The 23,198-nt window shown below is 46.7% G+C and overlaps 1 long non-coding RNA gene across 1 annotated transcript in view; it reads left to right on the top strand.

Moving 5' to 3' along the window:
- The first annotated feature begins 537 nt into the window (after positions 1–537).
- The window catches only part of LOC141086669 (uncharacterized), a 44,888-nt gene continuing 22,227 nt past the window's right edge, over positions 538–23,198 (top strand). The window contains exons 1-2 of the long non-coding RNA XR_012231630.1: positions 538–671; positions 18,180–18,272. This is a non-coding gene — a long non-coding RNA (uncharacterized lncRNA). The remainder of the gene's footprint in view (positions 672–18,179; positions 18,273–23,198) is intronic.

Genomic DNA, 23,198 nt, shown 5'->3' with positions numbered 1-23,198 from the left:
CTACTGAGCATGCTCAGACCAAAAAAACCGGATCCGGCGCATTGCGGCGCTCATAGGCTTTCATTGTGTGAAAAAGCCGGACGCGCCGGATCCGGCGTGTCCGGCTTTTTCGCCGGAGACAAAAAACGTTACAGTAGACGTTTTTTCCAGACGCCGGATCGCGACACATTGCCGGATCCGGCGAAAACCGGATGAAACGCATGGCCATCCGGCGCGATCCGGCGCAAATGCAAGTCAATGGGGGGGAACCGGATCCGGCATTGCATTTCGCCAGATCCGGTTTCTGTCAAAAGCGCCGGATCGCGCCTGACGGCGAAAACCTGATGTGTGAAAGAGGCCTTAGCTGCCTTTTTCCATCTCTACATAGAGGTGAAGCTCCTAGAAAATGTCTCCAGCGGGGAGGACACTGCGCTCACACTGTTTACTCCTCTAGTGTTTACCAGTGACCAAAGCGCCTGTGTCGTCACGTGATTAGCAGAGAAAAGCCATTGGCTGATAAATGCGGATATGGGCGAGGCTTGTAAACCACGCCCACCTTCGTGATATCGTCCAAAGTTCCGAGGGAGGGCCTTGTTGCTAGTGAATAGAGAGGCTGGGGGAGGAGCTTGTAGTGTGGAGGCGTGGTGAGAGCAATTAGCGCGGGAGTATTGAAAGAGCGGGATCCGCTGCAGGTACTGGGGACCGGTCCATATACGGGGCTGGGGCGGTATAGGGGGGGAGAGGGCACCGTGCTGCTGCCTGCCTGTGTATAGAGGATGTGGGTAATGTGCTGCTCGTACACGACGTGCTGGTCATTACATAGGGAGCACATTGGTTTACTGTCTCGCTCACTGTCGTGTACTTAGTGTGGCATGCTGGGATTTGTAGTGTCTTTAATCTCTGGCCAGCCTCATCCTGCAGCTGCTGACTGTCCTGGGGCTGTGCTGAGCCGTAGAATGTGTCCGCACTGTGCACGTCTCTTTACTTTGAAGTTCAACCATTTAGGAAGGAGCATTTGTGAAAAAGGAGCCAATCAGGCTGCAGCTTTCATATTCTAGATGAACCATGGTAAATGTAAGCTGGATGTTGATTGCTTGCTACTACTCCATGGCTCCATATTGGTGTTCATGGACTTTCTGGCCCCATGCGGTAAGCTGTAATGTTATAGGGTGAGGGGAGTTCTGTGGTGGTCTGCAGTCCAGCTCACACTATAAAGGACTGGCCATGGCTGTATGACTATGGACTCGGAGGTCCCCCCTACTGAGCACTCCCTTTATAAGGGGGCTGCCCAAGGTGGAGTGACTTCCGCCCCCCCGGACTGGCGCGGCCTCTCCACTATTAGCCCCGTGCACCTGGCTGCTAACCAGACATAGACGATGTCACGTGACTGCTGCAGCCATTGTCCATGTCAGGAGCCCGGTGGGGTCAGGGCGAAGAGTGGAGGAGCGATGCTGGGCCAGGAGGTGAGCCTCACTCCACACTCTGGGGGTGTTCAGTAGAGGAACCTTCCAGTGAAAAATCCTAAAAGGCCTTTTTAGACTCCATGTAGACCATGTCTTTATAAAATTATGTCTAAACAGACCCCTTAGAGCAGACCCCTGCTTGTTGTAGTTTAGGTGGCCATTTTTTAACAGGAAGTGCCGCCATATTGGCTCTCTGGAACTGACAGGAATTCGTCGGTGTCCACCAGTCGGGACTCGACGCTGTGCTTGCTGAGAAGTCAATGCAGGAATGGTAATAAAGATTGTGTCCATGACTCTTGCCTCATATTCTGATTGTGTTGGAGGGTCACACTTCAGGGGGTATTTTCTACCCGGGCTGTGGAGATGGAGCCCATTTTGGTGGAGTCGGTGTCATGGAAATGAGGAGTCGGAGTCAGGTTTGGCTTCCCGACTCCACCGTCCTGTATTCTCCCCAGGAGTCGCACACCTTCACATTGTACGGGGCTGCACTGTGACAGACTTTTATGGGGTCCGTTCTACAAAGGCCTCACGTACTGCCGAACACACTGACCATCCTTTGTGCGTGCAGCCGTGCTCAGTTTGCCCCCCTTTCTGGCTGTGTCCTTCTTTTCAGATGGGTACAAAAGTGCAGGGGACTATGTTATTGTGCCCACCTAAAAAAGATGGACACTGCCGGAGAGGAGGGCGAAGCTGCACACGCAGATCTCCATTGTCTCTTATTGTACTTTAAGGCTATGTGCACACGCTGCGGTTTTTCCGCGCGGAAACGCAGGTAAAGTGACCTGTGGTTTTGCTGCGGTTTGGCCTGCAGTTTTGCCCTGCGGTTTCACACCTCTACTATGTTAAAGGTGTGAAACCGCAGCAGAATCCGCAGAAATAATTGACATGCTGCGGAAAAAAAACTGCACGTAAAAAACCGCAGCGTGAGCAGTGCGGTTTTGAAAACTCAGGCTAACATGGTAAAGTACCATGTCTGCGGAACTGCTGCTGTTCTGCAGGGCCAAAATCGCAGCGAACCGCAGCAAAAACCGCAGCGTGTGCACATAGCCTAAGGCCTGTTTCACACTTCCGTTTTTTCAAATCCGTCAAAATCCGTTGTTTTCCGTAAAAAAACGGATCCGCCATTTTTTTGCAGGATCCGTTTTTTTGTCCCATAGACTTCCATTAGTGGTTACCGCGGATCCGTCAAAAAAACGGATCCGTTTTTTTAAAAACGGATCCGTTTGCATCAGTTTCCGTCAAAAAAACGGAAACGGATCCGTTTGGCGGACACAAAAACGGAAGTGTGAAACAGGCCTTGGGCTTCTCCAAGCGTGCTGTGTAAATTCCATTTTCCACAGATTATTATAAGCCTTAGTGCCATTTGCATAGTGAATTCTGCTGGCCAACTTTTAACCCGTATACCTCCCTAACCAAATAATTTTATTCCAACAAAATTTACAAAACCATTTTTTTAGGGACCACATCACATTTGAAGTGACTTCAAGGGGCCTATATGACAGAAAATACCCGAAAGTGACACCATTCTGAAAACGCCACCTCTATACAGTAGGTGTTCACAGTTACATTCAAGAAGTTTATTAACCCTTCAAGTGCTTCACAGGAATTAATGGAATGTGGCATTAATTATAACACTCTAATTTTTGCAAAGGTAACAGGAAAGAAAATGGACCCCAAAACTTATTGTTCAGTTTCTCTATATGTGGGGGAAAACTACTGTTTTGGCGCACTGAAGGAGCGCCATTTGAGTTCTTGAATGTAATTAGCGGACGTCATGTCGCCTTTGGAGAGCCCCTGATGTTCCTAAACAGTGGAAATCGCTCACAGGTGACACTATTTTGGAAACTAGGCCCCTCAGGGAACTTATCTAGATACAGTACATGGAGAGCACCTTAAACCCCCAGGTGCTTCACGGAAGTTTATGTTGAGCCGTTAAAATGAAAAATAATTTTTCCCACAAAAATGTTATTTTGGCCCCAATTTTTTTATTTTCACAAGGATAACTGGAAAATTGACCCCAAAATTTGTTGTGCAATTTCTCCTGAGTGCACCAATACCTGACATGTGGTCAAAAACTACTTTTGAGGCACAGTGCAAAGCTCAGAAGGAAAGAAACGCCATATTGGAGTTCAAATTTTGATGGACTGATTTGAGGGTGCCATGTTACATTAGCAAAGCTCCTACGTTCCACAGCGACAGAACACCCCCCCCCCCTTAAGTAATGACCCCATTTTACAAACTACACCTCTCAGTGAATTCATCTACAGATACAGTGATCATATTGACACCACAGGTGTGTCACAGCGTTTTAATATCATTGGTCAGTGAAGAAAAATTAAATTTCTACCAACAAAATTTTGTTTTAGCCCCAGATTTTACATTTTCTCACTGGGAAATGGGTAAAATGGCACGAGAATTTGGAGGAGCCATAGCGCTTTTCCAGAGCCTTATTGCTACCAGTAACACCAGTAGACCCCATAATATTAACAGATAACAGACCTGAGTGAGGACTTGCTTTTTTGTGGATTTAGTTGAAGATTTTGTTAGGGACGTTTTACATAACGTTTGGGATCACATCTATTCGGTGCTCTACGCTGACCACTTACATCGGGGTTTCCATTTAAATCTGAGTGATGTGACAGATGAAACCCCGGATTGATCCACTCACTATAACTCTGGACCCCGTCTGGCCTCTGTTCAGTGGTGTCCTTCAAATCTGTGGCGGACAGTGCTTTTATACACTACTGAAAAGACGGACACGGATGGATCATAGCTGTCCACAGTGCCTCTCTCTGCCTCATTATAGGGAATCTAACGCCAGAGGTTCTGTCTGAATCACGTATTTCAGAGATTTACATAGAAACCCAAGTGTAAGCGCTCATTGTAAAGTACAGGATAAATATCCACTAATGATGAGCGAGTATACTCATTACTCGGGTGGTCTCCGAGTATTTGGAAGTGTTCGGAGATTTAGTTTCGGTCTCCGCAGCTGCATGATTTGTCGCTACTTGACAGCTTGAATACATGTGGGGATTGCCTGTTAGGGAATTCCCACATGTATTCAGGCTGTCCAGCAGTCGCAAGTCATGCAGCTGCGGCAGTAGAAACTAATCTCTGAGCACTTCCAAATACTCGGAGATCACCCGAGCATGCTCGGGAAAAAACTAATATCCACCTAGCCTTACTGTGATCTTTAGGAGACAAAATGAACAAATCAACAGCAGGTAAAGAACTGGTTTTATCTATTTTTTTACGCCATTCTTCGTGCCGTATAAGCGATTAGATGACTTTATTCTTCGGTGTGATTACAGGAATACCAGATTTATATAGAGTTTTTGTTTGGCTGCTGATACACACTAAAAGACGCTTTTTATTGCGCATTGCCATATTTTGAGAGCTATAAGTTTTCCACATTTTGGCTGCCAGTCATGTGAGGGCTTGTTTTTTGCGACACAAATTGACATTTTTATTGGTACTCTTTTTGGGCACATGATACTTTTTGATCGCTTTCTATTCGAATTTTTGGGAGGCAGAATGAACAAACAACCAGCAATTCAGGAATTGCTTTTTTTTATGTCGTTCCATGTGTGGTAAAATTGATGAGGTAGCTTTATGCTTCAGGTCAGTATGATTATAGCGATATCATATTTATTTTTGTTTTTGCGCTTTTACACAAAAACTATTTTATAGCAAAAAATTTCTTTCCATCACTTTATTCTGAGAGCTATAACTTTTGTATTTTTCCACTGATGGAGCTATATGACGGCTTGTTTTTTTGCAGGACAAGATGACTCTTTCAACGGTTTCATTTTTATTTACAAACGTCTTTATGATCACATTTTACTCCACTTCTTTGATAAAGCATATTTTTTTTTTACATGTATTTAATAGATTACGATTTTCTTTTTTTTTGTTTTTTTAATTTAAAAAAAAAACCTTTTACAATTTTTATCTTTTTAATTTTTTTTTACATTGTCCACAGGATGGCCACATTGTTACTGGATGGGACATCAACTTTATACTGATAAATCGGCCATCTAATACTCTGCAATGCTTCTGCACTGCAGAGCATTAGATTAGCGGCTGATATGCAGGAATTAGGCGTGTCAGCTCATTCTCTGAGATAAGTTGACAGGCCACCGTTCCTGCGTGACCCCGCGGCCATCTTTCGACGCGGGATCTCCATGGGGATCATCGGCATAACGTGATCGCTTTTTGCAGATGGAATCAGAGAGGGAGCTCCCTCCCTCTGCGAAGCCCTGCGATGTTGCTGTCACTATTGACAGTGACCTCGGCATCACAGGGATTTAACACCCGCAATTAGTGCTAGCACCGATCGTGGGCATTGCTGCAGGGTGTCAGCTCTCATTTAGAGCTGATGCCCTCATCTGATCGCATCGACAGTCTGTGAGCCAGTGCGATCATAGCGCCATATACGGCGGTACGCGGGAACGCAGCTCCAAGGGGCTCCACACACATATATACGGTGCATGTCGGGAAGGGGTTAAGGGAATCTGTTAACAGTTTTTTGCTTTGTAATCTGATAACAGCATGATGTAGGGGAGGACACCCTGATTCCAATGATGAAACAACACAACCCAGTAAGTGATCCAATAGCATCAGTATTTTATCAGCAGGAGATTATCTCTACAGTGCTAGTCTGGAGCCATATAGTCGTCCTGCTCTGTGTAACCCCACCCCCTCCCCTGATTGTCAGATTTCTGCTGTGGGCGGGGTTATACAGAGCTCAGCATTCAGACAACTGTTAGCAGATAAGTATTTTTATCAAAACTGAAGCAAGCAGCCCTGTAACTGAAACATTGCTGGAATCGGGATCTCTGTCCATACATCTGTCCATGCTACTCTCAGATGAGAAAACCTTGTATGATTTATTCTGTATGAACCGTGCTGCAATCTGTTAATTATAGGATTAACCCCTTCACTACCAAGGGTGGTTTGCACGTTAACTCCCGGGCCAATTTTTACAATTCTGACCACTGTCCCTTTGAGGTCATAACTCTGAAACGCTTCCATGGATCCCGGTGATTCTGACATTGTTTTCTTGTGACATATTGTACTTCATGTTAGTGGTAAAATTTCATTAAAATAACTTGCGTTTATTTGTGAAAAAAACGGAAATTTGGCGAAAATTTTGAAAATTTCGCAATCTTCCAACTTTGAATTTTTATGCCCTTAAATCACAGCGATACGGCACACAAAAAACTTAATAAGTAACATTTCCCACATGTTTACTTTACATCAGCACAATTTTGGAACCAAAATTTTTTTTTGTTAGGAAGTTATAAGGGTTAAAAATTGACCAGCGATTTCTCATTTTTGCAACACCATTTTATTTTTAGGGACCACATCACATTTGAAGCCACTTTGAGGGGTCTATATGATAGAAAATACCCAAAGAGACACCATTCTAAAAACTGCACCCCTTAAGATGCTTAAAACCACATTCAAGAAGTTTATTAACCCTTTAGGTGCAGCACAGGAATTGTTTGAATATTTAAAAAAAAAAAAATGAGCATTTAACTTTTTCACAAAAAAAATACTTCAGGTTCAATTTTCTTTCTTTTACCAAGGGTAACAGGAGAAATTGGAGTGGAAAAGTTATTGTGCAATTTGTCCTGAGTACGCTGATACCTGATATGTGGGGGGGAACCACTGTTTCGGCGCATGGCAGAACTCAGTAGGGAAGGAGCGCCGTTTGACTTTTTCAATGCAAAATTGGCTGGAATTCAGATCGGACGCCATGTCGCGTTTGGAGAGCCCCTGATGTACCTAAACAGTGGAAACCCCCCCAAGTGACCCCATTTTGGAAACTAGACCCCCCAAGGAACTTATCTAGATATGTGGTGAGAACTTTGAACCCACAAGGGCTTCACAGAAGTTTATAACGTACAGCGGTACAATTAAAAATCATATTTTTTCCACAAAAATGATCTTTTCACCCCCAATTTTTATTTTTCCAAGGATAACAGGACCCTAAAAGATATTGTGCAATTTATCCTGAGTGCGCTGATACCCCACATGTTGGGGTAAACCACTATTTGGGTGCATGGCAGAGCTCGGAAGGGAAGCAGCACCATTTGACGTTTTTGGCTGGAATTGAGATCGGACACCATGTCGCGTTTGGAAAGCCCCTGATGTACCAAAACAGTAGAAACCCGCCACAAATGACACCATTTTTGAAACTAGACCCCCCCAAGGAACTTATCTAGATGTGTGGTGAGCACTTTGAACCCCCCAGTGCTTCACAGAAGTTTATACCGCCCGGGCGTGAAAATAAAATAATCGTATTTTTTCCACAAACATCATCTTTTAGTCCCCATTTTTTTTATTTTCCCAAAGGTAACAGGAGAAATTGGACCCCAAAAGTTGTTGTCCAATTTGTCCTGAGTACGCTGATACCTCATATGTGGGAGAAAACTACTGTATGGGCACACGTCGGGGCTCTGAAGGGAAGTAGTGACGTTTTGGAATGCAGACTTTGATGGATTGGTCTGCGGGTGTCTTGTGCGTTTGGAGAGCCCCTGATGTACCTAAACTATTGAAACTCCCCACAAGTGACCCCATTTTGGAAACTAGACCCCCCCCACGGAACTTATCTAGATGTGTGGTGAGCACTTTGAACCCCCAAGTGCTTCACAGAAGTTTATAACGCCTGGGCATGATAATAATAAAATCATTTTTTCCGCAAAAATGATATTTTTGCCCCCAATTTTTTATTTTCCTAAGGGTAACAGGAGAAATTGGACCCCAAAAGTTGTTTTGTAATTTGTCCTGAGTAGGCTGATACCCCATATGTGGGGGTAAAACACTGTTTGGGCGCATGGCAGAGCTTGGAAGGGAAGGAACACCATTTGACTTTTTCAACGCAGAATTGGCTGGAATTGAGATCAGACGCCATGTTGCCTTTGGAGAGCACCTGATGTGCCCAAACAGTGGAAACCCCCCAATTATAACTCCAACCCTAACCCCAACACACTCCTAACCCTAATCTGAGCCCTAGCCCTAACCCTAATGGGAAAATGGAAATAAATACATTTTCTTTTAGTTTTATTATTTTTCCCTAACTAAGGGGGTGATAACGGGGGGTTTGATTTACTATTTATGGCGGTTTTTATGTTTGGCGGCTGTCACACGCTAAAAGACGCTTTTTATTGTAAAAATAGTTTTTGCATCACCACATATTGAGAGCTATAATTTTTCTGTATTTTGACCCACCGAGTCATGTGAGGTCTTATTTTTTGCGGGACGAGTTGACGTTTTCATTGGTACCATTTTCGGGCACGTGACATTTTTTGATCGCTTTTTATTCCGATTTTTGGGACGCAGAATGAACAAAAACCAGCGTTTCATGAATTTCTTTTGGGTGGTGCGTTTACGCCGTTCCGCGTGTGATAAAATTGATAAAGCGGTTTTATTCTTTGGGTCAGTACGGTTACAGGGATACCTCATTTAGGTCGTTTTTTTATGTTTTGTTGGTTTTTTGCAATGAAAACAATTTTATATAAAAAATAATTATTTTTGTATTGCTTTATTCTGCGAGCTATAACTTTTTTTATTTTTTTGCGGATGATGCTGTATGGCGGCTCGTTTTTTGCGGGACAAGATGATGTTTTCAGCGGTACCATGGATATTTATATTATTATTATTATTATTATTTATTGTTATAGCGCCATTTATTCCATGGCGCTTTACATGTGAGGAGGGGTATACATAAAAACAAGTACAATAATCTTAAACAATACAAGTCATAACTGGTACAGGAGGAGAGAGGACCCTGCCCGCGAGGGCTCACAATCTTCAAGGGATGGGTGGTAATACAGTAGGCGAGGGTAGAGCTGGTCGTGCAGCGGTTTGGTCGATCGGTGGTTACTGCAGGTTATAGGCTTGTCGGAAGAGGTGGGTCTTCAGGCTCTTTTTGAAGGTTTCGATGGTAGGTGAGAGTCTGATATGATGTGGTAGAGAGTTCCAGAGTAGGGGTGATGCGCGAGAGAAATCTTGTATGCGATTGTGGGAAGAGGAGATAAGAGGGGAGTAGAGAAGGAGATCTTGTGAGGATCGGAGGTTGCGTGCAGGAAAGTACCGGGAGACGAGGTCACAGATGTATGGAGGAGACAAGTTGTGGATGGCTTTGTATGTCATGGTTAGGGTTTTGTAATGGAGTCTCTGGGCAATTGGGAGCCAGTGAAGGGATTGACAGAGGGGAGAAGCTGGGGAATAGCGGGGGGACAGGTGGATTAGTCGGGCAGCAGAGTTTAGAATAGATTGGAGGGGTGCGAGAGTGTTTGAGGGGAGGCCACAGAGCATGAGGTTGCAGTAGTCAAGGCGAGAGATGATGAGGGCATGGACTAGGGTTTTTGCAGATTCTTGGGTGAGGAATGAACGGATGCGTGAAATATTTTTGAGTTGAAGTCGGCATGAAGTGGAAAGGGTTTGGATATGTGGTTTGAAGGAGAGATCAGCGTCAAGGATTACTCCGAGGCAGCGAGCTTGTGGGACTGGGGAGAGTGGGCAGTCATTTACTGTAATTGATAGGTTCGTAGGGGGGGGTCGCGTGAGATGGGGGAAAGATGATGAATTCTGTTTTGTCCATGTTGAGTTTCAGATATCTAGTGGAGAAGAAGGATGAAATAGTGGACAGACATTGAGGGATTCTGATTAGTAGGGAGGTGATATCTGGTCCAGAGATGTAGATCTGTGTGTCATCAGCATAAAGATGATACTGAAAGCCATGAGATTCTATGAGCTGTCCCAGGCCAAAGGTGTAAATAGAGAACAGCAGGGGCCCAAGGACTGAACCTTGTGGGACTCCGACAGATAGGGGGCGAGGTGAGGAGGTGGTGTGTGAGTGGGAGACGCTGAATGTCCGGTCTGTTAGGTATGATGAGATCCAGGAGAGGGCCAAGTCTGTGATGCCGAGGGATGAGAGGGTCTGTAATAATAGGGAATGGTCCACTGTGTCAAAGGCAGCCGACAGGTCCAGGAGGAGGAGGACAGAGTAGTGTCGCTTGCTCTTGGCAGTTAAGAGGTCATTGGTGACCTTAGTAAGGGCTGTTTCAGTGGAGTGGTGTGACCGGAAGCCAGATTGTAAGCGGTCGAAGAGGGAGCAAGAAGAGAGATGGGAGGACAGTTCAAGGTAGACGTGTTGTTCCAGTAGCTTGGAGGCGTATGGGAGAAGTGATATAGGGCGATAGCTAGATACAGAGGATGGGTCAAGAGAGGGCTTTTTGAGGATAGGTGTGATGGAGGCATGTTTAAAGCTTGAGGGGAAAACACCAGTTGTTAGTGATAGGTTGAAGAGATGGGTTAGGGTTGGGATGAAGACTGTGGTGAGGTTTGGGATGAAGTGGGATGGGATCGGGTCGAGTGCACAGGTGGTGAGATGTGATCTTGAGAGTAGAGTGGAGAGTCGATCTTCTGTAATGGTGGAGAAGTTGGTTTTGAAGGTGGAGGGCTGGGAAGTCGGGATATGCGTCTTTTTGATCGCGCATTATTGCACTTTTTGTTCTGTGGTATGATAATAAATCATTATTTTTTGCTTCGTTTTTTATTTTTATTTTTTAAGGGTTTCGCTAAAGGGGTTAACTAATGGGACAGTTTTATAGGGCGGGTCGCTACGGACGCGGCGATACCAAATATGTGTGCTTTTATTGTTTGTTTTTTTTTTTTTTTGAAAAAATAGGTGTTAGACCTACCGGTAATGATGTTTCCAGGAGTCCATCCTGACAGCACCATGGAGGACGTCCTCCTCCTCCTTACAGGGACAGGAAAAGCACACGAGAGGTTAAAAGGTCATGTCCCACCCCCTTTCCCTCAGTGATTTAACAAGTACCACAAGGTGGATGATGCTAGTAACAGTTTAATGAAACAATCATATTTACAGCATATGACATATCGTAATATAACATAGTATAACATAACAGGGAGGGAACTACCCGTGCTGTCAGGATGGACTCCTGGAAACATCATTACGGGTAGGTCTAATACCTATTTTCCAGGACGTCCACCTGACAGCACCATGGAGAGTACCAAAGCACCTCCTCAGGGTGGGATTACCGCCTGGAGAACTTTCCTCCCAAATGCGGTCTGTTGACCAGATAACACATCAAGCTTGTAGTGCTTGCAGAATGTATTAAGGTTGGCCCAGGTTGCTGCTCTACAGATTTGATCAACCGAGGCCCCCGCCCGTTCCGCCCATGAGGCCGATACCGCCCTCGTAGAGTGGGCCTTTATGGGATCTGGCGGGCTGGCGCCTTCGGCTTGGTAGGCGTCAGAGATTACTGAGGTAATCCAGCGCCGATGGACGCCTTAGAGGCCTTTTTCCCTTTATTTTTTCCCCCAAAAAGGATGAACAGGTTTGGGTCGATGCGCCAGCTATTGGTGGCCTCTAGATAGTCTAGAACTGCACGCCTCACGTCCAGCGAGTGAAGACGCTGTTCCTTTTTATTACGGGGATTGTCACAGAACGATGGTAACACTACCTCTTGGTTTAGATTCTTTGCGGAGGCTACCTTTGGGGTAAATGCCGGATCTAACCTTAGGATTATACGGTCATCTCTTATCTGAAGATATGGGTCCTTAGTGGACAGGGCCTGGATCTCCCCTATTCTTTTGGCCGTGGTAATGGCTACTAGGAAGGCCGTTTTACGAGTGAGAGCAGGGATGGTTATTTTCTCGCTGAGGGCGTAGGGTTCTGTACAGAGGAACCTGAGTACCAGGCCCAGGTCCCAAGGCGGGGTGAGCTGCCTAATCGTGGGGCACAGGCGCTGCGTGGCTCTTATAAATCTGATTACCCAGGGATGTGAAGCTAGCTGGTAGTCGAAGAAGGCACTCAAGGCTGAAATCCGGACTTTCAGAGTGCTGGGTTTAAGGCCTTTATTAAAACCTGCCTGCAGGAAATTTAGTATACTAGGGAGGTCGGGGGTGCCCCCCCCCCCGAGATCGGACCTGCCACCTTCCAGACAGAATCTTTTCCATATCTTTTGGTAGATTGCGGATGTCACCGGCTTTCTACTGGCCTGTAGGGTGGATATGACCTGATCCGACAATCCCTTTGCCTTTAGGATGTCCCTCTCAGGATTCAGGCCGATAGGTGGAGTCTTGCTGGGTTTGGGTGGTAGATCGGGCCCTGGTGGATGATGTCCTTCCGCAGGGGTAGCTCGACTGGGTTTCCTACTGCCATGGCTCCTAGAAGGGGAAACCAGCTTCTCTTTGGCCAGTATGGAACGATCAGCATCACTCTTGCGTGGTCTTCGCGTATCTTCCTGAGCACTGCCGGTATGAGAGCTAGTGGTGGGAATGCATAAGCGAGGGATTCTCCCCAAGTCTGGCTCAGGGCATCTACGCCTTCCGGGTGGTCTGTCGGATTCAGGAAATAGAACCTGGGGATCTTCGAGTTCTTTCGGCTTGCGAAAAGATCTATACTGGGGGTCCCCCAACGCTGACAGAGATGGTCGAAGATCTCTTCGTTCAGTTCCCACTCTGTCGGGTGGATCCGTTGTCTGCTCAAGTAGTCTGCAACTTCGTTCTGAGAGCCTTCTAGGTGTACTGCGGTCACAGATCGGACTGTTTGCTCCGCCCACGCGAATATCCTTCCCGCTAGGGCCTGTAGTGGTTGATGTCTGGGTCCTCCCTGGTGCTTCAGGAATGCCACTGTCGTCATATTGTCGGATAGTATGCGGACGTGACGATTCTTTAGTACCGACTGGTTTCTCCGCAACGCTTCCCAGACCGCGAAGAGCTCTCTGAAGTTGGAGGATCTGGACCTGATGTCTACTGGCCATCTCCCCTGGAAGATCTTCCCTTCTATGTGGGCTCCCCAGCCCCACACGCTGGTGTCTGTGGTGACTACCACATATGGAGAGGTTGTCCAAAGTACGCCCATCTGAAGGTTTCTGGACTGTGTCCACCACCGAAGGGACTCCCTTACTCGTTCTGGCAGCCTTAGGGGTCTGTCTAGCGATGCCTGACTTCTGTCCCACCTCGCGAGGATCTCCTTCTGTAATGATCTCGAGTGGAATTGGGCCCATCGGACACACTGAATGCAGGCCGTCATGAGGCCCAAGACCTCCATTGCCTCTCTTATGGAGCATTGACGCCTCAACAGGTCTCTGGCTCTGGCCTGAATGGTCCTCTGCTTCTGCTCGGGTAGCCAGGATATTCTGTCGGCTGAGTCGAGAAGGACTCCAAGAAATACTTTTCTGGTCTCTGGTCTGAGGTCCGACTTCTCCCAATTGATCACCCAGCCAAGGAACTCCATTACCGTAATTGCTCGGTCTGTCGCGAATGAGCTTTTCTTTGGATCTTGCCACCAGTAGGAAGTCGTCCAGATATGGGATGATCACGATACCCTGATCTCTCAGGTAGGCCACCACTTCTATCACCAGCTTTGTAAAGATTCTGGGAGCTAAGGCCAACCCAAATGGAAGACACTGGAACTGGAAGTGGCAGGTCCGGGCCGGTAAACTGACCGCGAACCTTAGTAACCTCTGGGATGAGGGATGGATAGGGACCTGGTAGTAAGCCTTTTTTAGGTCTAGGGTACACATGTCGGCGTCCCTGTCTATTAGGAGGATTGCGGATCGGATCGATTCCATCCGGAATCTTTTGTACCTGACCCAGGCATTTAGCGGTTTCAGGTTTATGATGGTACGAGCCTCGCCCGATGGCTTTGTGATTGAAAACAGGGAAGAGTAGTGCCCTCTTCCTCTTTCTGTCGGGGGAACTGGTACTATGACCTTTGAGTCTACCATGTCCTGTAGATCCGTCCACATTGCGGAGTCCTCCAGGACAACGGTGGGGGTAATATATCTCTCGGGGGGGAGGAGAATAAAGCTCTATGCTGTAGCCTTCCGCGATGGTTCTGTGGACCCATTGATTGTGGGTGACTCGGGACCAGTTTGTTGCGAAGTGGCGAAGTCTTCCCCCAATACCTATGGCGTCATTGCCTCCTCGATCTTGATGTTGACGTGAATGGGTGACCCTTGTTCCTCCCACCTTGGCTGAAGGAGCTCCTATAGGAGCTTCTATTGGACCTTGCCCGACCCCTGAATTCGGTCTGTCTCCTAGAAAAGGAGCCTCTCCGAAAGGGCTGGGGCCGCCTGGGTTTTTTCCTCTGGGAAACCTTTATTTTTATCGGACATCAGCTCTAGAATGTTATCTAAGGCTGGCCCGAATACTCTCAGGCCCGAGAAAGGGATGGAGCATAGCTTAGTTTTAGAAGCATTGTCCCCCGACCCAGGATTTTAGCCAGACTGCTCTTCGGGCCGCATTAGAGAGGGAGCTGTTTCTGGCTGCAAACCTTACTGATTCGGCCGACGTATCCGATAGGAACGCCGTGGCCGATTTCATGAGAGGAAGAGAAGCTAGGATCTCTTATCTAGGGGTCCTGTTGGTTAGGCCTTCCTCCAACTGCCCCATCCACAAAAACATAGACCTGGCCACCGAGGTGGCTGCTATGTTGGCTCTAATAAGAGCCGCTGACGTCTCCCATGCTCTCTTTAACAAGACGTCCACTTTCCTATCCATCGGGTCTCGGAGAACTGATGAGTCTTCAAATGGGATGGCCGTTTTTTTTGGTAACCTTGGCGACCGGGACATCTATTTTAGGGACTTCTTCCCATGCCCGGGTTTCCTCGGGATCAAAAGGCAGTCTATTTTTAAAGTCTCGGGAGAGTATCAACCGACGCTCTGCCTCCTTCCACTCCTCCTGGACCATCGCTTTGATGTGTTCACTTACGGGGAACACTACCTGTTTCCTGGCCACTAGTCCTCCAAACATTAAGTCCTGTCTGGACTGCGGTTTAGGGACTTCTTCTATTTGCATGGTGTTCCTGACTGCCTGGACCAACTCGTACGTGTCCTCCAGTCTGAACAGGTACTTTCTGCTCGGATCTTGTTTATCCCCCAGGATCTCGCCTTCTTCCTCCTGATCTGAGTCCCGGAAGTCAGGCTCCTCACTAGGGCTTGCTTCCGACTCTGGGTCTGCCTCCCACCTTGGACGTTTGCGACTCGGCCCTGGGCTGGGGGACTACAGCCAGCTGCGCTCGTTGTCAGAGGCCCGGACTTCCTCCCTTATCAGCGATCTCATTTCGGCAAGGAGGGATGGCTGTAACTCGCCTATGACCCTTGAGGTACAGGGTCCGCACAGGGTCTTGTTATAGGTGTCTGGCAGCTTTACCCTGCATACGGGGCATCGGACTGATTTGGAGGTGGCTTTGGCCGGGTCCTTCACCCCCGAGGGGGATTCTGCCGGGGTTCCCTTCTCCTAATAATACAGAAGGGGCTCTACTTAGATCTGGGTTGTGGGGATGGATGGGGGAGGGTGGTCTGCGCTATGCGCACTTACCCCTCCACCTGCTGGAGCATTTCCTTCCATCCTGGCGCGGTGCTGTAGAGCGTTGTGGGCCTCTGAAGCGCGCGCTGTGCTGTAGCGCGCTCTGTGGACCTCCGTAGCACGCTCTGTGGAACTTCGGCAGCGCGCGCTGAGATTCAAGGCCGGCGTGTGACGTCACCGGATGTGACGCGCAACCTCTCGCGATAGGCCGCCCCTCCACTTCCTGCCGGGCCCTGCGCGCGGCCCCCGCCTTGTTGGAGCCGTCGCTCTTCTCCCGGCGCCGACCGCGCCGATCTCCTGTCGGTGCCCCCCTGGCCTGTCGCCGCGGGGAGCCGATCTTCGCCTGCTGCGGCGGTCTGCTGCTCCTGCCACGGGGCCCCGCCGTCGCTCGATATGGCGGCCTGCTGGAGGCCTCTCTCCTGCCTCCCGGGGCCCGACCCTCCATTCTTTCGTCGGTGCCCGTTCGGCCAGCCGCCTACGGGGAACCGACCATCGCCTGTATGGCGGTCCGTGCTGGAGCCGAGAGCCTCCCCTAGGGAGGAACGGCTCCCTCCAGGAGCGTTGTCCTGCTCCTGGCCTTAGGGGCAGAGGGACTCCCCCTCGGAGAGTTTCGGCCCCGGAACCTCTTGACAGGGGAAGGCTTGGACTGGCCGCACGATCCCCTGAGCCCCTCCGGTAAGTCTCTCGTGTGTCCCTCCATGCAGGGACAGGAAAAACACTGAGGGAAAGGGGGTGGGACATGACCTTTTAACCTCTCGCGTACTTTTCCTGTCCCTGTAAGGAGGAGGAGGACGTCCTCCATGGTGCTGTCAGGTGGACGTCCTGGAAAATGGATTTATTGGGGAATATTTTTTTTTTTTTTTTTTTTTTTTACTAATTTATTTAGCGATTATTTTTTTTAATTTTTTTTTTTTTAAATTATTTTTAACACTTTTTTTTTTTTTTACTTTATTACCTTGTCCCAGGTGGGACATCACTGTCCTGTGACAGATTGCTGATCTGTCACATCACAGATCACTGTGACAGATCAGCAATCTGTCACAGGCAGTTCTGCAGACTTCCTCATGCCTGCGCTTTGCAGGCAGTGAGGAAGTCAACTCCCTACAGGCCCCCGGGGGCCTGTAGGAAAAGAGACCCCCGCAGCAGCGCTGCACATTGCGTTGCCGTGGGGGGCTCAGGGAAGCACGGAGGGAGCCCCCTCCCTGCCGTTGCTTCCCTTTAACCCCCGGTACACCGCGATCGCGTTTGATCGCGGTGTACAAGGGGTTAACGTGTCGGGGGCGGTCCGTGACCGCCCCTGACACATTGTGCCGGGTGTCAGCTGTGATAATCAGCTGACACCAGGCCGCGATCAGCGGCGCTCACCACGTGGGCGCCGCTGATCGCTGGGACGTAATATTCCGTCCATGGTAATTAGGTCCAGGGTCACATGGACGGAATATTACGTCCATTGTAGGTAAGGGGTTAAGCCAGTATCAGCCTTTTATGGCATTATAATGCAAGACAAGGAAGTGAGGCCTAAACTTGAAAGCGATGCATTAATTTCTATTATACTTTTATTTTGTGTTTATTCTACTCCTGGTTTTGACTTGCAGATAATACTGACCGACTCCGACTGCTGCAGTGTGAATACTGCATAAAGCTGACATATTGATGGCCTATCGTCAGGGGGGCGGCACTGTGGGTCCTAGGTTCCAATCCCACCCAGGACTACATCTGCGAGGAGTTTATGTTCTCCCCATGTTTGCGTGGGTTTCCTCCGGGTACTCCGGTTTCCTCCCACATTCTAAAGACATACTAATAGGGAATTTAGATTGTGAGCCCCATCGGGGACAGTGATGATAATGCTTGCAATCTGTAAAGTGCTGCGGAATATGTTAGCGCTATATAAAAATAAATATTATTATTATTATAGCTCTGACGCCCATCACCCATGCCGATCAGCAGGATGTAAACGGTGTGTGGAGCTAGAATAGATCTGCTGCTATTCCTTACCGTAGGAGCGGAGCTGCAGTACCCGAGAACGGTGTATAACGTTATGCTGTTTTGACTCTGTACACTGTTGTACACCTTGCCGCCACTGTAAATGGCTGATCTGTGGCGTTGCCAGATGTTGGACCTCACCGATCTCATTGGTAATCTTTGTTGTAGGGGTTTTTCTTGAGCAACATTGCCCTATACACGTAATCGTGGCTGGGTCACAGTTCCCAGCACAGTTGGTGGTCCATGTCTGTCTGTTACTGTTAGTAAGATCTTTCCACCAGTTTGCAGCAAGAATACTTTTTATAAATTAAAATCTATGATTTTTTTTTTTTTTTATCTTTGTTCCTTTCTGTCCATTTGACCTTCTGAAATTGGCTTTTGACTCCCGTGTTTTGATTCAGGGCAGAGTAGAAAATGACCTGCGCAATCATGGAGGTGGAAGACGTTCACAATGTGCTAGCTGTCATGCAGAAGAATTTAGAATGTCCCATATGGTAAGTATGGAATTACTGAGAAATTTGAGCCAAAAATGTCTAGAAAAAATGGCAGCCTTAAACCGAAAGTGATAAAATGTATTCATGTGTTAAAGGGGTTGTCTGGTAAATATGTTATCACCCATCCACTGGATAGACGATAACTTGTTGAACGCTGAGGAATTTGCAGTGATTGGCAGAATGGGCTACGTCAAACTCTTGTTAGAATTGAGTGTCGGTGCACAAGTGCGAGCTGCTCACTGTGCATTCTGTATTCCATAGGGAAGGAATGAAGCTGAAGGCGGGCGTCTGACCTGCGTGCTATATTGTAACGGGGATGAAAGTTCGCCCATCGGTGCAGGTTCCAGCAGTAGGACACTTAATGAGCAGCAAGTTATCACCTATCCAATGGATGGGTGTAAAGGGGTTGTTTGGTTAAAACAATGTTAAAGCATGCAACCTTTTTTGGTACAGAATTTTGGTAAGGTATGGCAGCCAACTGTGTAATATGTCATGGTATTCGGTGTATTTGTTTTGATAAAGTTGGCAAAAGTTTTAGTTGTCTTATTAAAAAAAAAAAAAAAAAAAGCTTTCTACGATACTATTGCTTAAAGGGATTTTCTACTACTATGATATTAATGACCCATCCTTAGGATAGATCATCAATATCAGACTGGGGGTGGACCATTACCTGATTCATCCACTGATCAGCAGGCTTGCAAACAAGTTTGTGGAGCTGGATATTTTGGTTCCATACACTGTTTAGTGGCCACTCCCTGGTACTGTGGGTCAGCTCCTATTCAGTTAGATACCACAGGTCAGTATCCAGTCTCTGTTCCAATGTACAAAATATATTAACGCAATACCAGCGCAAAACATGCAGCTGCGGGGACTTGAATATATTATCCAATCAGACCCAAGATACTTGGGGTAACACGTTACGAAAGTGACTGACCCGGTATGAAACGACCCAACAGTCGGTCGGTCACCAACAGCACAACAAACAAGGGAACACCTGGGATAAAATTACAACGGTGGGCACTGCGATAGGGAACTGGGAAATGGACACCTCCTGCACTCACTAAGGATGTGCCCTGATCTTCCTGATGTCCCTCCCTATACAGGTTTTTTCAATCTGTCGCCGAGCAGGATGCCAAAGCCCTCACTTGCCCTGCACGTATCCCTAAGTAGGGAATTGGCAAGTGAGGATGCTGGTCCCACCGCTTCACTAAGACAACACAATGGGAAAGTATGACATACGAGGTAAAGGAAAACAACACTTAGCTCTCTGCTGCAAATCAGAGCACAGCAGGAATGAAACACCAGATACACCGGTCTTAGCTGATGAACCACTGCTCCCAGCAGGCTCCTTCTCCCAGTTCGGTCGCTGCAGAATGAACTCTAACATCACTGGTCAGCTGATGCATCAGGTGACCTTTTGAAGGAAGGTGGAAGTGGTCACCACAGACATCAACAAACCCAGCAGAAATGTAATTACACCAGCGACCACCAGGGGAAAAAAAATGACATTAACCCCCAATGGCCTGAAAGGAAAAAAGTCTTAATGTGAGAATCCAGATCTGCCACGGATCCAAAAATGGATCGTAACACTCATTATCCGAGCACGTTCGCTCATCACTAGCCACAAACTATAAAAATAGATGAAACTGACAGTGGTCCAGTTCAAAAGCGTAAGAAATAAATAATAAGTCCGAGCACTCTATACTCAGGGGAGATTAGTATGCCTTGCAATAAGACTGACGGACAACAGCTCAAACAGTAAATCTGAAAGGGGTAGATTGACCCTTCTAATTTCTACATCGACCAAGTAAAATATGTGAGAAATACTAAAATATGACATTAATTGTAATAAACTAAAAGTTGTATATATAAAACTACTACTCTCGTACCTACAGGCAAAAAGACATACACAGGATTGATGTCTGGTGTGATGACGTTTGGATGACATCATTCCACTTCACATGATCTCCTGTGTAATATGAATATGTGTAAACTGTATGTGATCTCGACTGCTGTCGGTTTAATCTATTTTTGTAGCATGTGGCAGGGTGGATTTGATTTAAATCTAACTGATTTAAATCACGATTTAAATCACGATTTAAATCACTAGTCAGTAAGGCTTGATTTAAATCAGTGATTTAAATCAAAGTTTCTACCTAAACTAGTTCTTGCTACTTTAACATGCAAGTAGATGAAGATTTTTAGAATCACTTTTTATATTACTTTTTTCTCCCCAGTTTAATGGGTTAATCATTCATATTTGGACACCACTGTTCTGTTGTACTTAGGAAGGAGAAAAATAATCCTGACCTTAATAACAATTTAAATAGATTTATTCAACTGAAACAATAACAACATTACAGCATAAGTTATTTGCTTAAACAAACATCCATGTTTGTTAACTAATTTGGCTAAACAAAATATATATATTTTAAGAAACTTAGTGTCACGGCACCGCCAGACTCAGGGCCTGCTGTCCCGGCCTCGGCCAGTAGGAGGCGCCGGACTATCACATCACCGTCAGACTCAGGGCCTGCTGTTCCGGCCTCGACCACTAGGAGGCGCCGGACTGTCCCTATCACCGTCTGACCCGTGGCCTGCAGTCTCGGCCTTGGTCTCTGGGAGGCGTTGTGCTTCAACCCCGAGTGATGGCGGCGATAGTCATGAGGCTCCTGCGCAGGCGTCCGCTGGACGCAGGCTTCGCTCCTCGGTCAGTCATGAAGGGGCTGGTGCATTACCATCCAGCCTGGTCCTGGGGGCGGTCCGGATGACATCATCAGGCCACGGGCCTGTAAGGGATGACCTGATCCCTCAAATACCTTGGGACTGCTCTTGCAGGCCGCCGGATATATTCTTGGTTCCCCTGCGTGTTACTGTGTGAATTACTGTTGACTGACTCTGACTTTTGCCTGGACTTCTGACCCTTCTTCTGCCTAACGATTCTGTACCTCTGCGACTCTCATGGTTTATGACACTGACTTCGGCCTGGGTTCTGACCCCTCTTCTGCCTAACGATTCTGTACCTCTGCGACTCTCCTGGTTTATGACACGGACTTCGGCCTGGATTCTGACTCTGCTTCTGTCTAACGATTCGGTACCTTTGCGATTCTCCTGGTTTATGACTCTGGCTTCAACCTGGTATCTAAAGATGGATGATTGCTGGATACCCATGTCATAGCTAACTCCTCTTCCTCAGCACTTAGGTTTTGACCCTGATATTGGATATTGACAATATTTGCCAAAAAATGAGCTGGAGTCAGTGCTTGTCCCATTCGTTTGTTTACTGCTTGTAATTTAATTCTGTCCATGTGTAGTTCTGTTTTTAAGTGTTCACTCAGTTCCTTCCAAATTTCAACAGCATCCGCAATAAAACAGCTATTTTTCTGTATTTTGTTTAAAGCTTGAGAGATGGGTTTCAGGAAGCTCAGCATATGTTCAACATTTCTCTTAAGCCCAATGTTGAGGATTTTGGCCGTGACAGTGCCATCTATTTTATCTCGATTTTCTTCACAAAGTGTCATCAGAATAGGCCAATTTTTGATATACTGCTCAAAACAGTCCACCACAGAGTTCCATCTAACATCTTGTGGGAGCGTTAGCTTGGTTCCACCCATCCTTTTCAGAGCTGCTGCAGCAAAATGATTATTACGGAAGTATTTAGCAATTTCAACAACATTAGCCTTTATTTCTGGAACACTTAAGTCTTTGGCTAAGAGGTGCAGCAAATGAGCACTGCAACCATATGTTATTAGCAGCTTTGTATTCCCATCCCTGCTCTTCTAAATCTCTTCTCATCTTGGATACGTTTGCAGCATTGTCAGTGACCAAACTGCGTACTAGACATTTGAATTTTTGTTCACATGTCGTTATAGCTTTTACTGCCACTTCTTGTAAGTATTCTGCTGTGTGTGCATTTCCTGACGTATCAGTTGTTTGTGCAAGGAAGACTTTACCTTCTTCTGTTGTTATACAAGCACATACAATAGGATCATTGTGGACATTACTCCACCCATCAATACTTAGGTTAACAATTTTACCCGCCAGAGCTGTTGCACATTGCTCCATTTCTCTGTCATACACTTGATCCAGCAGTTTCCCTGCAACATCAGTTCTGCTGGGTGGACTGTATCCTGGTCTCAGTGACTGAACCATATTAATGAAATGTGGGTTCTCAGTCAGACAGAAAGAAGAGTTCGTTGCATAAATAAACTGGGCAATTTTTTCATCAATCAACTCTTTTTCTAATCTGCTAGTTCTTATCACAAACCTATCTATGGTGGTTCCAGGAGGTAAAGTTTTTTTCTTCCTTTTGGGTGATGGTGATATGTGGCTGTGGGTGTCTGATGATGATGCTGCTGCTGCTAATGAAGCACTATCCTGGATGGATAACTCTGAAACTGTAGAACAGGATGATGGTGATCTTGGAGGTGGATAGTTTCCAGAATCCATGAATTCCCCTAAACAAAAAAAGTCAATGCTGTTATTTTATTGTTTATACAATTTCTGCTTATTGTTCACAACACATCACTGCCCCTGCCCCAAAAGGAATATTTGTTTTTCTTCATAACTGTACCAAATGACAGTAACATGCAGTAATAATAAGAAATATAATTTTTCTCACACATGACAGTTCAGTCTTTAGAAATAGGATTCAATAAAAATGTTTACCAACCTGAAAATCCTGCCTGTTCAGAAGTGTTTCTTTGGTCATCTTCATCACCGCACTTCTCATGATGTTGCCTCATTCGCGCCACCAGGCCTTGCATCTCTTTGTTGCATCGTTTGCAATTTGCACGCATGCCTGCCTTACCGATAGGCGAAGGAGCTTCATTAAAATATTCCCAAACTGGGTCTCTTTTACGGCCTGCTGCCATTATAAGGAAAGAATGTAATAAACCTCAGATCGTACACACAAACAGATCCAGA

The sequence above is a fragment of the Dendrobates tinctorius genome, unplaced genomic scaffold (assembly GCF_039654945.1).
Source record: "Dendrobates tinctorius isolate UK_male_01 unplaced genomic scaffold, ASM3965494v1 ptg000032l, whole genome shotgun sequence".
Classification (NCBI taxonomy): Eukaryota; Metazoa; Chordata; class Amphibia; order Anura; family Dendrobatidae; genus Dendrobates; species Dendrobates tinctorius.
Note: the sequence above shows the minus strand (reverse complement) of the source record. Positions and strands in the feature narration are given on the sequence as shown.